Source organism: Callithrix jacchus, chromosome 18 (assembly GCF_049354715.1).
Source record: "Callithrix jacchus isolate 240 chromosome 18, calJac240_pri, whole genome shotgun sequence".
NCBI classification, from domain to species: Eukaryota; Metazoa; Chordata; class Mammalia; order Primates; family Cebidae; genus Callithrix; species Callithrix jacchus.
In genome coordinates, this window is record NC_133519.1 from 7644448 (window position 1) to 7659131 (window position 14684).

Genomic DNA, 14684 nt, shown 5'->3' on the forward strand with positions numbered 1-14684 from the left:
TTCCCCATCCAGAGCTAGACCAGTGCTTGGCAACTGGAAGGGTTGGGCTGAGCCACCAAGCTTCCCCATCCAGAGCTAGACCAGTGCTTGGCAACTGGAAGGGTTGGGCTGAGCCACCAAGCTTCCCCATCCAGAGCTAGACCAGTGCTTGGCAACTGGAAGGGTTGGGCTGAGCCACCAAGCTTCCCCATCCAGAGCTAGACTAGTGCTTGGCTACTGGAAGGGTTGGGCTGAGCCACCAAGCTTCCCCATCCAGAGCTAGACTAGTGCTTGGCAACTGGAAGGGTTGGGCTGAGCCACCAAGCTTCCCCATCCAGAGCTAGACTAGTGCTTGGCAACTGGAAGGGTTGGGCTGAGCCACCAAGCTTCCCCATCCAGAACTAGACTAGTGCTTGGCAACTGGAAGGGTTGGGCTGAGCCACCAAGCTTCCCCATCCAGAGCTAGACTAGTGCTTGGCAACTGGAAGGGTTGGGCTGAGCCACCAAGCTTCCCCATCCAGAGCTAGACTAGTGCTTGGCAACTGGAAGGGTTGGGCTGAGCCACCAAGCTTCCCTTTCACTCTCTTGGTGCAAGCAAAAGATTAGAACCAGTGTAGGGGAAGAAAGAAAGGGGAGTTATTTAGAACTGGGAACATCCTAGAGGGTCTAAATTCAGGAAACCTCCTGAATGGAGGGACTGTGTTGTGCAGACATTTCAAATGCCCATAATATTTGCTGGCTTCATTTCTGGATTCGGTCTCTTTCACTCACTGTCTCTCTCTCTTTCTCTTTGTCTGTCTGTCTTGGGGCACGTGGATTCTTCATCTCTCTGAGTAGGTCTATTTCTTTTTTTTCCCCTCAGCATTTTATCAGTTCAATAACTAATACAAATCAACTAGCTTCCATGAGCCCTACTTTTACATTTCTGGGAGAAGGCCAGGCACAGTGTCTCATGCCTGTAATCCTAGCACTTACGGAGGCCGAGTTGGGTGGATCACCTGAGGTCAGGAGTTCGAGACCAGCCTAGTCAACATGGTAAAACCCCATCTCTACGAAAAATACGAAAATTAGCCGTGCCTGTAATCCCAACTGCTTGGAGGCTGAGGCAGGGCAATCACTTGAACCCGGAGACGGAGGTTGCAGTGAGCTGAGATGGCACCATTGTACTCCAGCCTGAGAGACAGAGCTAGATGCTGGCCGCACAGCATAAACAGAAGTGCAGAAGCTTAACTGACCAGGTAATCTAGGGATTATTTTCCAAAAATGGAGAGACTGTGTTGTGCAGACATTTCAAATGCCCGTAATACTTGCTGGCTTCATTATTTCGTGATGGCTTGTGTCATGGTTACTAGTGGACATCTTTCTTATGAAATGCTCCTTTAGAACAGGGAAAAGCCTTCCTCATTTTGGTGTCCCCAGTCCCAGCACAGTGTTTTGCACATAACAGGTAATAGCAAATACTTATTCAGCTAAACGAAAAACACTACCTTCTATTCAGCCTTTCATGTATCTTTCATCTTTATGAAAGCTACACATTCCATTGTTAGGCAAAAGACATTGTCTAAAAGATAAATTTCCTTTTCCTGGCTTCAGTACTGTTTTTTATTAAATTGTCTTTAGCTCAGATAATTGCATTATTTCCATTTTGGGTTTTCAGGGGTCACACAACCTCAGATCCAGATGTACCATGAATGCAACTATAATAGTTTCAGGGCAATTATCTCTGTCCAGCTCTGGAGGGCAGAACAATTCTAACTCTGGAGCTCAGCTGCTGAGAAACCCTTTTATACATAGCCCTCTCAGAATCAGTCCACACTGAACTCAGGATTAGTTTCAGCAGAGGATCTACTTAGCCATGGCCAGTGTCCTAGGTAGCTGTTGCCTCTACAGGCATCTAAGCAGCCCTGAGAACAGCCGAGTGCCCTAGGTCATACCTGAAACCCTCCGCCCATTAACCAAGGCCAGCTTAAGCTCATGTTCAACACCATTGCAGCAGTCAAGTTCAAGCAGAAGAAGCAGTCTCTTTCTGGTCTCTGTGAATGGCTGGAGAGTTTCTCTCCGTAGTTTATTACATCTCCTCTGATCAGCTTCCCTTGGGGAGAAGTTGGTCCATTGTTTACCAAAATCAGTTGCTCCCACTGGTGGCTCAGCTGCCTCTTTCTGCTCTGATGAGCTGCCAGCTTCAGGCAGAAGCATATTTCAGGAAAGGGGTGTTGCAAACACAGCCCACAGCAAATGCAGCTCGTTCTGGTTTTGGGCCTTCCTTGCATTGGCTCATATAGATTCCTAAGGGCTTTCTCAGAGTGTTCGAAGCTCCTTTCCACATCTTCATTAGAAGGAGCTGGGGACAGGACAAAGTGACTTTTCTATCCTACTGAAGTGCCAGTTGTATTATGACACACATACCATGTTCACAAAAGACATTCTAGGACTTTCTTATCTGGGGTTCTAATGAGGTACAATCCTGGCTGATCTTTCTGCAAGAGGGCACTGTGCGAGTGTTCACATATATATGTGCCGCATCTCTCATGAAATGCACAGAACTCCGATTTATCATTAGTCAATGCATTTAAATAACAATTACAAATGGGAATCAAATGCATACGAACTCCAGCAAATCTCTTTGACTGTCCTTTATCAGTTAATCGGGACCCTTCTTAGGTCTTTTGCAACTATTAAAAGAGGTCCAGAAAAAAAAAAAACAGCTATGCTTTAAAAAAATGTGATAGGCTGGGTGCGGTGGCTCAAGCCTGTAATCCCAGCACTTTGGGAGGGCGAGGCGGGTGGATCACGAGGTCAAGAGATTGAGACCATCCAGGTCAACACGGTGAAACCCCGTCTCTACTAAAAATACAAAAAATTAGCTGGGCATGGTGGCGCGTGCCTGTAATCCCAGCTACTCAGGAGGCTGAGGCAGGAGAATTGCCTCAACCCAGGAGGCGGAGGTTGCAGTGAGCCAAGATCGCGCCATTGCACACACACACACACAAAATGTGCTAATATCTTGGGCATTTAGTCTGTTGGCCAATCCAGAATGGTCACCCTGTTAGCCTACCCACACGTGAGTCCATCATTCTGATTTAGTATTGCTTAAAAAGAACAAAGAAGCCGTGTTCATTTACTCTGCGGGATAGGGAAATTTCTGTTCTTCACTACAATGATGGTCTATTTTTACCTGCCACCTCTCACCAGAGTTCAGTAGTGGTAATCTCATATTTATAAGTTAGTTATGTTCCTTTAAATACTTTTGCTTATATAAAATGTAGTTCTCTATTTTCTACCCATCTCATAAAGTTTGGGGAAAACATATTACAGTTTGTACGTTACCCAGATGCCTTGTTCTTTCTTCTATACTGGAGCTTTCCCCCTCTTAATACTCCTTTTTTTTTTTTTTTGAGACAGAGTCTCATTCTGTCACCCAGGCTGGAGTACAATGGCATGGTCTCAGCTCACTGCAACCTCTACCTCCCAGGTTCAAGTGATTCTCCTGCCTCAGCCTCCCAAGTAGCAAGGATTACAGGCGCACACCACCACGCCCAGCTAATTTTTGTATTTTTAGTAGAGATGGGGTTTCACCATGTTGGCCAGGCTGGTCTCAAACTCCTGACCTTGTGACTTGCCCACCTCAGCCTCCCAAAGTGTTGGGATTATAGGCGTGAGCCACTTCGCCCAGCTCCACTTAATACTCTTTATTGACCTGAAGCTTAGCTGAAAAGAGAAAAAGATGAAATTTAAATGAATAATTTTTGAAGTCCTAAATCAAGAATTTGTCACCATGCTTTTCTGAGATGTTTGAACTCTACCATAGGTCACTTTGAGAGGTCTTTTCAAATAGTATTTTTATTTTTCCCATTTTTTAATTTTTTGACCTTTTATTTTTTTTAACTTCCTGCATTAAGTTGATGTAGTATTTTTAAATTTTTTTTTAAGAGGCAGGGTCTCATTATTTGGCAACAGCGGTCTCAAACTCCTGGTCTCAAGCAATCCTCCCACCTCAGCCTTCCAACGTGCTGGGATTACAGGTGTGAGCCACCACACCCAGCCTCAAATAGTATTTTTAAATAGTAACATCGTTTCTCTAAGGTGTCCTGTACAGAAAATATTTTCCTTGAATGTCTGTTTACAGACCAACTGTTCAAATGGGAAGTTAATACGGATGAAATGAATGATGATAAGTAGTATGTCCCTTCAATTATTTGTGGGTCAGAAAAATCCATAGCAAGATAGACAGTATAAAAGAGCTGAAAGAGCAGGAGCTTTGGGTCAAACAGAACGAGGTTTTAGGCCCTTATAGTTATGAACTGTGTGACCTTGGACAAAATGCTTAATCTCAGCAAGCCTGTAAAATGAGAACAAATGTAACATCTAACATTTGTTGATTACTTTGTACGTACCGGGCATTGTGCTAATTATGTCATTATCTCATTTCATCCTCAGAATAATCCCATGAGGAAAGTACTATTAATATCCTCACTTTACAGATGAAGAAATTGAAGATCAGAAAGATTGAGTAACTTGTCCAAAGTCACAGAGTAGCAGAGTTGTAACTCAAAGTCTGGCTCTAGGGACCAAATACATAAACACCGCTAGAAATACTCCCAATAGCAAGACTCCCCTTACAGGGTGAGTTGCAAGGATTCAATGTAAGTAATGCATGTAAGTCACATGCAAGTGCATGTAAGTCAATGCATGTAAGTCACATGCTTAGCACATAGTGCTGTTATTCTTTCTAAATATTATTAGATACTACTAGCTAAAATGTGTATAGCACTTCGCTGCTTGTAAAGCTCATTTACATGATAACTCATCAGAAACAGTCTCAGAAAAGTTAAAAGACTTGGCCAAGGTCATTTAGCTTGTAAGCACGCTGATATCAGAACCTGGATCTTTTCATTCCAAAACCCAGCAATTTTTCCTTGCCTTTTAATCATTGAGGAGGGCTACGTTTTTCTAGAATTTATTTCACTTACTATTAGGAAGAGGTGGCTATTTTCAGATGAGGTGAGTTCTAATCTTGCCTGCCTCTAAATTGCTCCTTTATCTTGGTAAATCTCAAAATCTGTTTCTTGATTTTCTGCTTGATTCTCTCCTTTATGTCACAGACAATTCACCTTTCCAGAAATGTGGAGGTCTCTCATTTGTCCTCCTCCCACATTCCTTTCCACGGTTAAATATATACATGTAGGAAGATATCAAATCATGAATGGGCTGTAGTTTTTGAGGTTATTTTGTAAGTTGGAAGTTTAGAAATCTGAGCATTTCTCCCATGTTTTGAATGAAACTGAAGTCCCATAGGGAACCTGCAGGAATCCCCTGTGAACCTGTGCCAGACGCAGGAAAAGGGAGAGGGAACGTGGGAAATCGTGACGCTCCTTCAATTCATTCGGGCTGGGCTAGATTGAAGTTCTGAAAGTCTTTGCTTTTCACGTCTCCTCACCTCCTACAGCTTGTCTCATTTCCTAGTGTCCCTTCTCCTTCTACAGCCCTGTGCAGGCCCCAACTCAGGCCTGCCTTAAACCAAAGAGTCTTCTAAGTGCCAAAACTATCTATCCGCTTCTATTGTTTTTTTTCCTTTTCTCCCTCTATTCTAAATGGCTGTTGATATGATCTAGGTATTTGCAGAAAAGTAGGCTAATGAAATAATTCAAACTAAAGTAGGAGAGGCTGACTTCCCTTATCCCTTATAGAGGTGTTTACATGTTTAAAAGATTCTTTTTTTTTTTGAGACAGAGTTTCGCTCTTGTTACACAGGCTGGAGTGCAATGGTGCGATCTCGGCTCACCGCAACCTCCGCCTCCTGGGTTCAAGCAATTATCCTGACTCAGCCTCTCGAGTAGCTGGGATTATAGGCACGCACCACTGTGCCCAGATAATTTTTTCTATTTTTAGTAGAGACGGGGTTTCACCATGTTGACCAGGATGGTCTCGATCTCTTGACCTCGTGATCCACCTGCCTTGGCCTCCCAAAGTGCTGGGATTACAGGTGTGAGCCACCGTGCCCAGCTAAAAGATTCTTAATAATGCAAGTGAATTTGTAATTGGTGAGAACTCTAGCAGTGAAACAAAATAAAGTGAAAAATTGATATTATGTAGAAGGCATTTTGGAAGAGGTGTGTTGTAATCTCTGGGTAGGACAGGACAGCCCAACTGGGTCTCTCTTGTTCCATCCCCTAATGCCACTGCTCTCTCCAGCACATTTACACACACGTGCCCAACACATCTCTCAGTCACCTTGGCTTCTAGTCTTTTCCTCATCAACCAGACAACTATTAGCAGGATAGCATTTCAGAACTGGAAAAGGTTTTAGAGCTAATGGCATTAGCTTATTTTATAATTGAGGAAATACGGTTCAGACAGCAAGGCTCGTGTTCACCCACCAATGACGGTAGAACCAGCACTAGAATGCCAGGTCTTCTGCCTAAGAATCTAGTACATTTTCATCTCTACTCCATGCTTAGCATTCAGATGTTTTGTAAGATAAACAGAAATGCTCATGCATTGACCTTGTTCACTTACCCACTCGGAATTTCTTTTTTCTCTTTGGAGCTGGCAGGTGGAAGCCATCAGTGCTAGAGGCAAGATAGTCTGACCTGGTGTTCCTACCAACATGTTCTGGCCTGGAGGCCTGGCATTCTCTGTCCTCTGCCAAGTGGGACGGTGGAGGAAATGGAAAATTAAAGGTTGTTCGGGGACCCAGGCACACACTTTCTTCTTCATTAGATACTTAGAGGAGATGTCACTAGATTTTAAAATGCATGTGGTCGTGTTAGGATCAGTATTGCCTCTTTCTTCTTTCTCTCATTGAGCGTTTAGATTTTCACTCTAACAATTGGAACAAGTATGTTTGCTGCATTAGTAGTACAGCCTAGCAGTGGCAATCCTGGCCTCTAGAAAGGCAGGCCGCCTGGAGCCATATCTCAGCCACTGCTTTCAGGCTGGATTACCTTAACAGGTAATCACCCCTGCGCCTCAGCTCCTTCATCCAGGAAGCAGAAACACTAATGGTTTACACATACATGGAAATGCTTCATAAATGTTAGTGTTGTCATCATCGATATCATTCATATCTATGGACCCTTTTAGTTTGCTTTTTTATTTAAAAAGTTTTTTATACTTAAGAAAAGGAAGCTCTCTGGTCTTAGCTGTCTTTCTCCATTGCCTGGCAATCTGAAAAGAGTGTAGTCATTGAAGGGTAAGTAGACCCTTTATGCAATTCTTGCCTAGGAGGCCTCATTGGGTATAGTGAGTCACCACCGCTTAGGAGTGGACGGTGAGTCAGTAGCCTATTAAGGGGAGATCAGAAGCTCCCTTGGCTCAAAATGAAAGGATCCAAACCCAGCCCTCGGGTGCAGAAAGAAGCAGTGTATTTGTACGGCTGACTGGACTTGAAGGGCCATGGAGAGCCTGGACTACTCCAGTTTAGAAGGCATAATGGGGTGTGTAAATGCTGGGGTTTGAACATCACACAGACCTCAGTTGGATTCCAGATCTACCTCTACCTTGCTGTGTGACCTCAGACAAGCTGCTTAACCTCTCTGTGCCTCATTTTTTATCATCTGCAAATGGAAATGATCTTTATGGAAATGACTTCATGGTTTAAATGCTTGGGAAAATGCCAAGCATCAAGTAAATACTTTGAAAAAGTGATTATTAAAAAGCAATTATTATCATCATTATCACTGGGTGTCGAGACAGACAGTTCTGGGGATCGGGGATAATGACAAAGCATATTGGGGGAAGATAACAGGGACAAGACTGTGTCCTTGACGTGGTGGGTAATAGGTAGTGACACGTCATTTAGCTAGTAGTCAGTGTGAAAGAAGTCATACCTTATTCTTTACTGCACACCTATGAAGGAATGAGTGGTGTGTGTTCATATAATTTCCACTTTGTAGAGGAAGATTCTGAGGAACAGAGTCTAAATAATCTTCATGAAAAAGTACAGGTCTGATTTAGCACCAGTTAGGAGCTGAGCTTCCATTCAGATCCCGCTATACAGGGGTAACTCTTCTGGCCTGGGCAGAGGAGACCTTCTTAGGTCTGTGAGTCCACAGTTTCTAAAAATACGAATGTCATATAATCATCCTGTCATTCTTCTCCCTGGTCTCAATTGGCCCTCCTGATTTCTTGCCATCTGCACATTTGCACATCCTTTGTGCTCCTTTTTGCTCACATTTTATGCCTTCTTTTACCATCTCATTTACTCTGCAAGTTTCAATCTCTCTGGGCTTCCATTTTTCTTCTTTTTTTTAAGGCACTGTTATTTCTCTGTCTTCCTCTCTCCCTCTCGCTCCACTCCTTCACGGCCCCCACCTCCTCCCTCCACACCAATCAAATTCCTGCTTGTTTCTTGCCATATTCACTATCCTACCTCATTCCCCTCTTATTCCTAGAAAACAGCAGAGACTAAGCCTCCCCTCCTCCAACTCTCAGGTCCACCCTCCGTAAATTCCAGCAGCCCGGCAATCAGTAGCTTCAGCATCACACTTCACAGCTCTCCTACTTTACACTACTTGTTACTACTCTCCTTGCTACTGCTCTCTAGGGCTTCTACTAAAAAAAAAAAAAAACAAAAAACAAGAACAAGAAAAAAAAAGCTTCACTTTGAAAATATCCTGGGTACAACCTGAACCTACAGTCCTACAGTTAAGTTTACTCACACATTTACACATTTCAGGATTTTATTTTAACTAGTAGCTCAAGTCCATGCTCAATGAGGCAGTGAAGGAAGGCTGGATCCTCAGGAAAGCAATTTTTCTCTATTGTAAAGAAGAAAAATCACCTAAATACTCAACAGAAACCTCAGGCCTGGGGCCACCCACCCTCTTATCTCCCTACTCCCCCAATCTGGAGCTAATGGGACTTTGTTGGGTTATTTATTTCACTCTTCCTGGTGCTCAGATGGCCTGAGTCTGTGGATGTGTGCACACGTGTGTGGCCACCGCTGTTCTTCCAAAGGGCTCACCTCTCTTCTGCCATTTTACTAGGACACAGGAGGCGGCTGTCTGCTCTGGCTCTCCCTCTGTCTTTTTCTCCCTTCCCCCAACTCAGCCTGGGCTTTTTCCTGTCTCTTAACTCCACCAGTGCAGCAGCAACGAGCTGAGCTGCTTGAGAGAGAGAGAGAGAGAGAGAGAGAGAGAGAGAGAGAGAGAGAGAGAGAGAGTGTGTGTGTGTGTGTGTGTCTGCGTGCACAGCTAGGCCAAGCCTGCCAGCCTGCCTGTCACTGGAGAGTTTTAGTTTGCATTCAGAAGAAAGGAGGAGGGGAGACAAGAGGGGAGGAGGAAAAGGTGGAGGGGGGAGGAGTGGGGGGGCGCAGAGAAGGGAGGGAGAATGTCTTGTTTGTGGCTTGTCAGCAATTGCTTGAGACAAGCTTCCATGTGTGAAAGCTACTTGGCATGAATGCCTGGGCCGTACCAAGTGTCACCGCAGCAAGAGGGGGAGTCAGAAGAAAAACAGATCAGACCAGAGCAGACAATAGGCCCCTAAAGTGTTCCCCCTAAGTTGCTTTGATGTTGTCCTGGTGTCTTGATACCAGGAGGCCAGGGATTGCAGGAAAAGGGTCTTTTTTGTCTTCATTCACTTTCCCCCCTCAGTTTCTGAAATGATTCTCCAGAATTTCTCCTCATAAAAAAGGTAAGAGCCCTAACAATTCCTTCTTCGGTGGCAGGCTCGTTCGCCTGTGTCTGGAAGTGGGGGTCTCATTCCTGCGCTGCTCTGGAGGAGCGCTGGGGTCCCGCGATTGAAGCTCCTGCGTTGCCCCTGGAAGTCGTTCAAGGCGCCCAGGGCTGGGGATGGCCCCTCTTTCGAGGGAACCCCAGTAACACGATCTGTGCCTCTGGGTTGGTGGGGGAGAAGGGGTGGATGGAGACGGGTGGGAGGAGGGTGTGAGGGTGGGAGGGAAGGGGGGGGAGCGAAAGAGAGGGAAGCCTGAAAGAGAGGGAGAGGAGGGCAGAGCCTGCGTTCCGGGAAGCCCCAGCCCGGAGCCCGAGGAGGCCTTGCAGGCTGCGAGCGCTTAATTCCCAGGCTGAGCGAGGGCCGGCCGGGGCTCCGCCGGGTGACTGCAGAGATTGCATCGAGCTTTGTGTGTGCCAGTGTGCTCGTGGGTCTGCGTGTGCGCGTGGACGTCCCACACACTGCCCTGGCGTGCCTCGCCGTGAAGGGGAGGCACCCCGATCCTTAGCACCCGAGCCCAGACTCCGAGGAGGAGCGGCGGGGCCGGCACCAAGGGAGAGCAAGGGAACTCTGCCGCTAGACGATCCAGAAACTTTTCCAGTCTCAGGGATTCCTCTGGTCGCAGAGACTGTAGAGTTGTGGGGTGCCCCGTGCCTCAGTTTCCCCACCTGTAAAATCGAGGGAGGCGATCAGGGATGCTGTATGCCTCCCTGGGACTGAGGGAAACAGAACAGATCACTGTGCCTGAAACGCGTCGAGAAATCGTCAGCTAGAGATGCTGTGGAATCAGAGTAGAAGTGTTATCATTATTCTTGATCATCATCATCAGGGTAATAAAACCATCATTAAAGACACCCGGAGACAAATAGACCGGGGAGCACAGATCAAGTGTCTGAGCATTTCTAAGGAGACAAAAAGCCTTGTTCCACCTGTTGGCTTCTGTCCCTTTCGCTTGTGTCTTTTCGTTAGATTTATTGGCCGATTTGTACAGAGAATGGGGTGGGAGGGGTTGGGTTTTCCCCTTTCCTGCTCCTCGTACATATATTTTTTAAAGAAGGTCAGTGTAAGATGCTTGAGCGAGAAAAGGTGCCTCCTGCTATCATAGTGTATTCAAGACCTTGTGTTTTCTGGCACCGGCAGGGCGTGCAGACACATCTGGAAACTCTACCTTGGAGGTTAAAGATTTTTACTGTGGCTTTTAGAGATTAAATGAGATTTATTTACAATTGCTGTTTATCAGAGAGTAAATATCTTACTGTGTGTGTATGAGGCTAAGAACGTAAAGGCTGCTCACTCGCTGGTGGTTTTGTGGATAAAACCTTTTGCTTTTTAAAGTGACATCTTGAGGGATGGACTAGAGGGCTAAAATCACTGCCTAACATTCATCTTCAAAATTTTTTTGAAGAAAAAAATGTCTGCTTATTTGCTTGAATTGTGGATTTCCTTGATTCTGTTCTTACACAGTGATTGTTTAAAGGCTCTCGGTTGTAGCTCGCTCTGAATTCTCTGGGGGAATTCTGCTTTCTTACCTAATTCTAGGTTTTCTGTGACTCTGCTACTTGTCCAAAAAAATCTGTAAAAGTCTAGGAGGCTGTGCCCCCTTCCATTCTAACTGCAAGTGTTTATCAGACTGACTCCCCATGATAGCTGGAGATTGAAGCACAGGACCAGCCCTGGCTGAGAATATTTATGTGCTTCTCACAGAGGCCTGGAAACCTGACTTCTGAGTCTGGGAAAAGCTGAAGGAAAGCCACTGGTTGGCTTGGGTCTGGCAAGAAGCTCCCCCTGCATTTAATGTTGTTTGCAGTGAAGCCGTATTTGATCTATATATGGAAACATAATTGTTTTTTACTTTATACGCAGAGATCTTACTTACCATGGTTTTTTTTCTGACAAGATTTCAGGGTCCAGATATCTTCCTAAAATGTTAGAATTTAAGGACTGCAAGGAAAAAGAAGGCTTATTCATCATGTTATATTTGAGGATGCTAAGGTCCAGGAGACAGGAGTGCTGATCTAAGGGGCTCATCAATGCTGTGGTCGCATCCGGACCACACCCTGGGCCGCAGAGTACCCTGAGGGTCTTCACACCAGCTCCCCTGACCTCACAGCCGCATTTGATTTTAATACACTTTAGCCCTTGGCCAACCAAAGAGAGATGGCTTTTGTAGTTCTGCTTGCTGTGCTGGGTTACAGTGCTCGTGTCATAAGATGGCACCAATATGGCAGACATGGGTCCACAACATGAATTTGCATAAACTCATTCATGTGTTCTTTCAACTACTATTTTGGGGGTCTTTACAGCAGGCAAATCCTGGGCACTGAGGATGTAGGAAAGAGAAAGGCGGATACACCACTGCCCTCAGGGAGCTTACAGTCTTGTTGGTATGGTCAGCGTTAACCACGTGATCACACAAATCAGTAGTCATAATATTGATAACACATATTGAACAGGATGCAGGCATTATGACAGGGTGCACGGAGTTGTGTAAGTTGTTGACTCGAAGCGTATAACGAGACATGAGCTAACTGCTCTCTTTCTCTTTGTGGCTGAGCTCTTCTAGGCCCAGCCAACCTCCGTTCCACTGTTGGCATTCCTATTCGCACAGAGCGCAGCAACTCCAAAAAGCAGAACATTCTCTTTGCCTCTCCCCTTCCCTCACTCTCTTTTTCCCAGCACACAGAACACCACATACTATCTGCTAATCCTCTACACGTGCACTGTGAAGTAACTTCACGCTTGCAGTGAGCAGTGAAACACTTACCTGGGTAATTCATGTTGGCTGTGCTTAGTGAGATTCTGATCTTGTTTTACTGATTCCATAGTTCTTCTAGGGCTGACACTAAACACTCGGCTGTAACAACCACCACCATTATCAGTGTCATCTTGAAATTTCAAAGACAATACAACAAAATGAACTTTCCTACCCCTCCCAGTAAGGACACATACAGGGAAAAAATTTAAATACCTTTTCAGCAGACCTCACGCTGATTGAGTTACTAAAATCCTACTGGTTTAGTGATATCAAAGATAGAACCTTTTTTTCCCTCTCTCTCTTCCTATCTGTGGTTGTTCTTGGAAAGAATACAGCGTATGGTTGAAATGCCAGTCATTTCCATGGAGGCAGATTGGTGTTAATATTGGCATCACTATTTTCCACACTGTGTCTTTCTTTCTTTCTTTTTTTTTTTTTGAGACGAAGTTTCGCTCTTGTTACCCAGGCTGGAGTGCAATGGCGCGATCTCGGCTCACTGCAACCTCCGCCTCCTGGGTTCAGGCAATTCTCCCTCCTCAGCCTCCTGAGTAACTGGGATTACAGGCACGCGCCACCGTGCCCAGTTAATTTTTTGTATCTTTAGTAGAGATGGGGTTTCACCATGTTGACCAGGATGGTCTCGATCTCTTGACCTCGTGATCCACCCGCCTCGGCCTCCCAAAGTGCTGGGATTACAGGCGTGAGCCACCGCGCCCAGCCCACACTATGTCTTTCTGTACTACTCAGAGGAGTGTTGTCTTCACTGTTGTCAACCCATCTTTTTTTTTTAAGATTAATTTAATAGTTTTTTTAGAAGACAGACATGCCTACCCACACATAAATCATAGGTTTGATGCCTATACCTTGGGATCCCACACACTGTGTGGTTAAGTCGTGTCATGAGCAAAATAAGAGTGATTTCTACGTACCCAGCATTGTTACACAGGGATGTGCCCAGCCCACGTTGTAGCGGGAACGTAAACCGGAGCTTGCCAGCTTGCCATGGTCTGCATTTGGCACCTGCGGCCAACGCCTCCTCCTCTGAGCCTCTGAGTGGTATGCATTTCATTTGCAAGGCTGTGATCACTTCCGACACACTCTTCCCCCACCCCAAGTGAGTTACTCACTGGGGAGCTGCCTCTTGGGGAGGCAGTCTGAGTTGGCGTTGGAGAGTCATCCAGAAAGAAAGAGGGGTAATGGGTAATGCGAGCGGGGAGTTGAGGAGTGAGGAAACGGAGGATCCAGTCAGAGGAAAGGTGTAACAGAACTGGAGAGCCGGACAGCAGTGATACAGGGCATCCTTAACTCCGGGGGAAGAAAACTGAAGATCGTCATGACATTTGAAAGGGTGCAATGTGTAGGTACTCTGTATAAATAAAAATTCGAGGGTTTCTAGTCCTGCTGAAAGTCAAACCAACACAACATGCAGGACATTCCCAAAACTCAGTTACAAATACCGCTTTTGCATGTAGCTTTACTGAAGGGGATTCTGTAGTTTTTCTGTTCCCAAGAGACATCAATATAAGATGTACAATGGAAATGTTCTTCGTTCCTTTTGAACCTTGACATTTTAATGCACTCTAAAATATCTGCTTAGTCCTCCGTTATAACAGCTCTGTGAATTAATAGTATTGTTATCCCTCTGTTATATTTGAGTAAGGTTGTGTGACTCACCCAAGGACTCACAAGAAAATGAGGGATGAAACCGTTAGCTAATTAAATCTCCCTGTTAGACCATCTCTGCAAGAGACGAGAAGCAGAGAACAGAGGCAATCACCTGACATTCAGATTAAAGGTACTGTGTTGACGTGGCATTAAAATAATTGCCTTAGTTTTGCCATCTCCCCCTTCTTTTTTAAAAAAGGACTCGGATTTAGAGTGTTGATCCAAACAAAAGGGATCCCTAGTTCTAGTTTAACAATGACATGTTTCCTACAAAGTGCAACGGACCAGCTTCTAAGCTTTGCTTTTGCCAGTCTACTGCCTAGAAATCCCCATTCTGTTTCCCTGGACCTCTTAGAATGAGGTAATCGGGCTGAATGTCTTTAAGCTTACTTCCAGCTCTGCTATTCAGTATTTTTCTCATTCTGAGAATAAGAAACTTCATGAATCTGGTCTTTGGTACCTTATATGAAGCCCAATTCAAGAACTAGGGTTACCAGAGGGGAAAGGGTACTGGGTTTTGTGGACATGTAGAATTCATTCCTATGCATCTATCGTACTGCCTATGTGAATATTTTGGAGTGAAAAGCTCAATAGGAAGAAGTGGGGTTTTAAT

The 14684-nt window shown here is 45.1% G+C and overlaps 2 protein-coding genes across 9 annotated transcripts in view; both read left to right on the plus strand.

Moving 5' to 3' along the window:
- Window positions 1-9438: 9438 nt before the first annotated feature.
- Window positions 9439-14684, plus strand: part of BCL9 (BCL9 transcription coactivator) — a 91000-nt gene continuing 85754 nt past the window's right edge. For all 7 annotated transcript variants that reach the window (XM_078355247.1, XM_078355251.1, XM_078355255.1 and 4 more), the window contains exon 1: window positions 9439-9612. The gene's annotated coding sequence lies outside the window, so the exon portion shown is untranslated. The remainder of the gene's footprint in view (window positions 9613-14684) is intronic.
- Window positions 9439-14684, plus strand: part of LOC128930109 (uncharacterized) — a 76328-nt gene continuing 71082 nt past the window's right edge. For both annotated transcript variants that reach the window (XM_078355262.1, XM_078355265.1), the window contains exon 1: window positions 9439-9612. The gene's annotated coding sequence lies outside the window, so the exon portion shown is untranslated. The remainder of the gene's footprint in view (window positions 9613-14684) is intronic.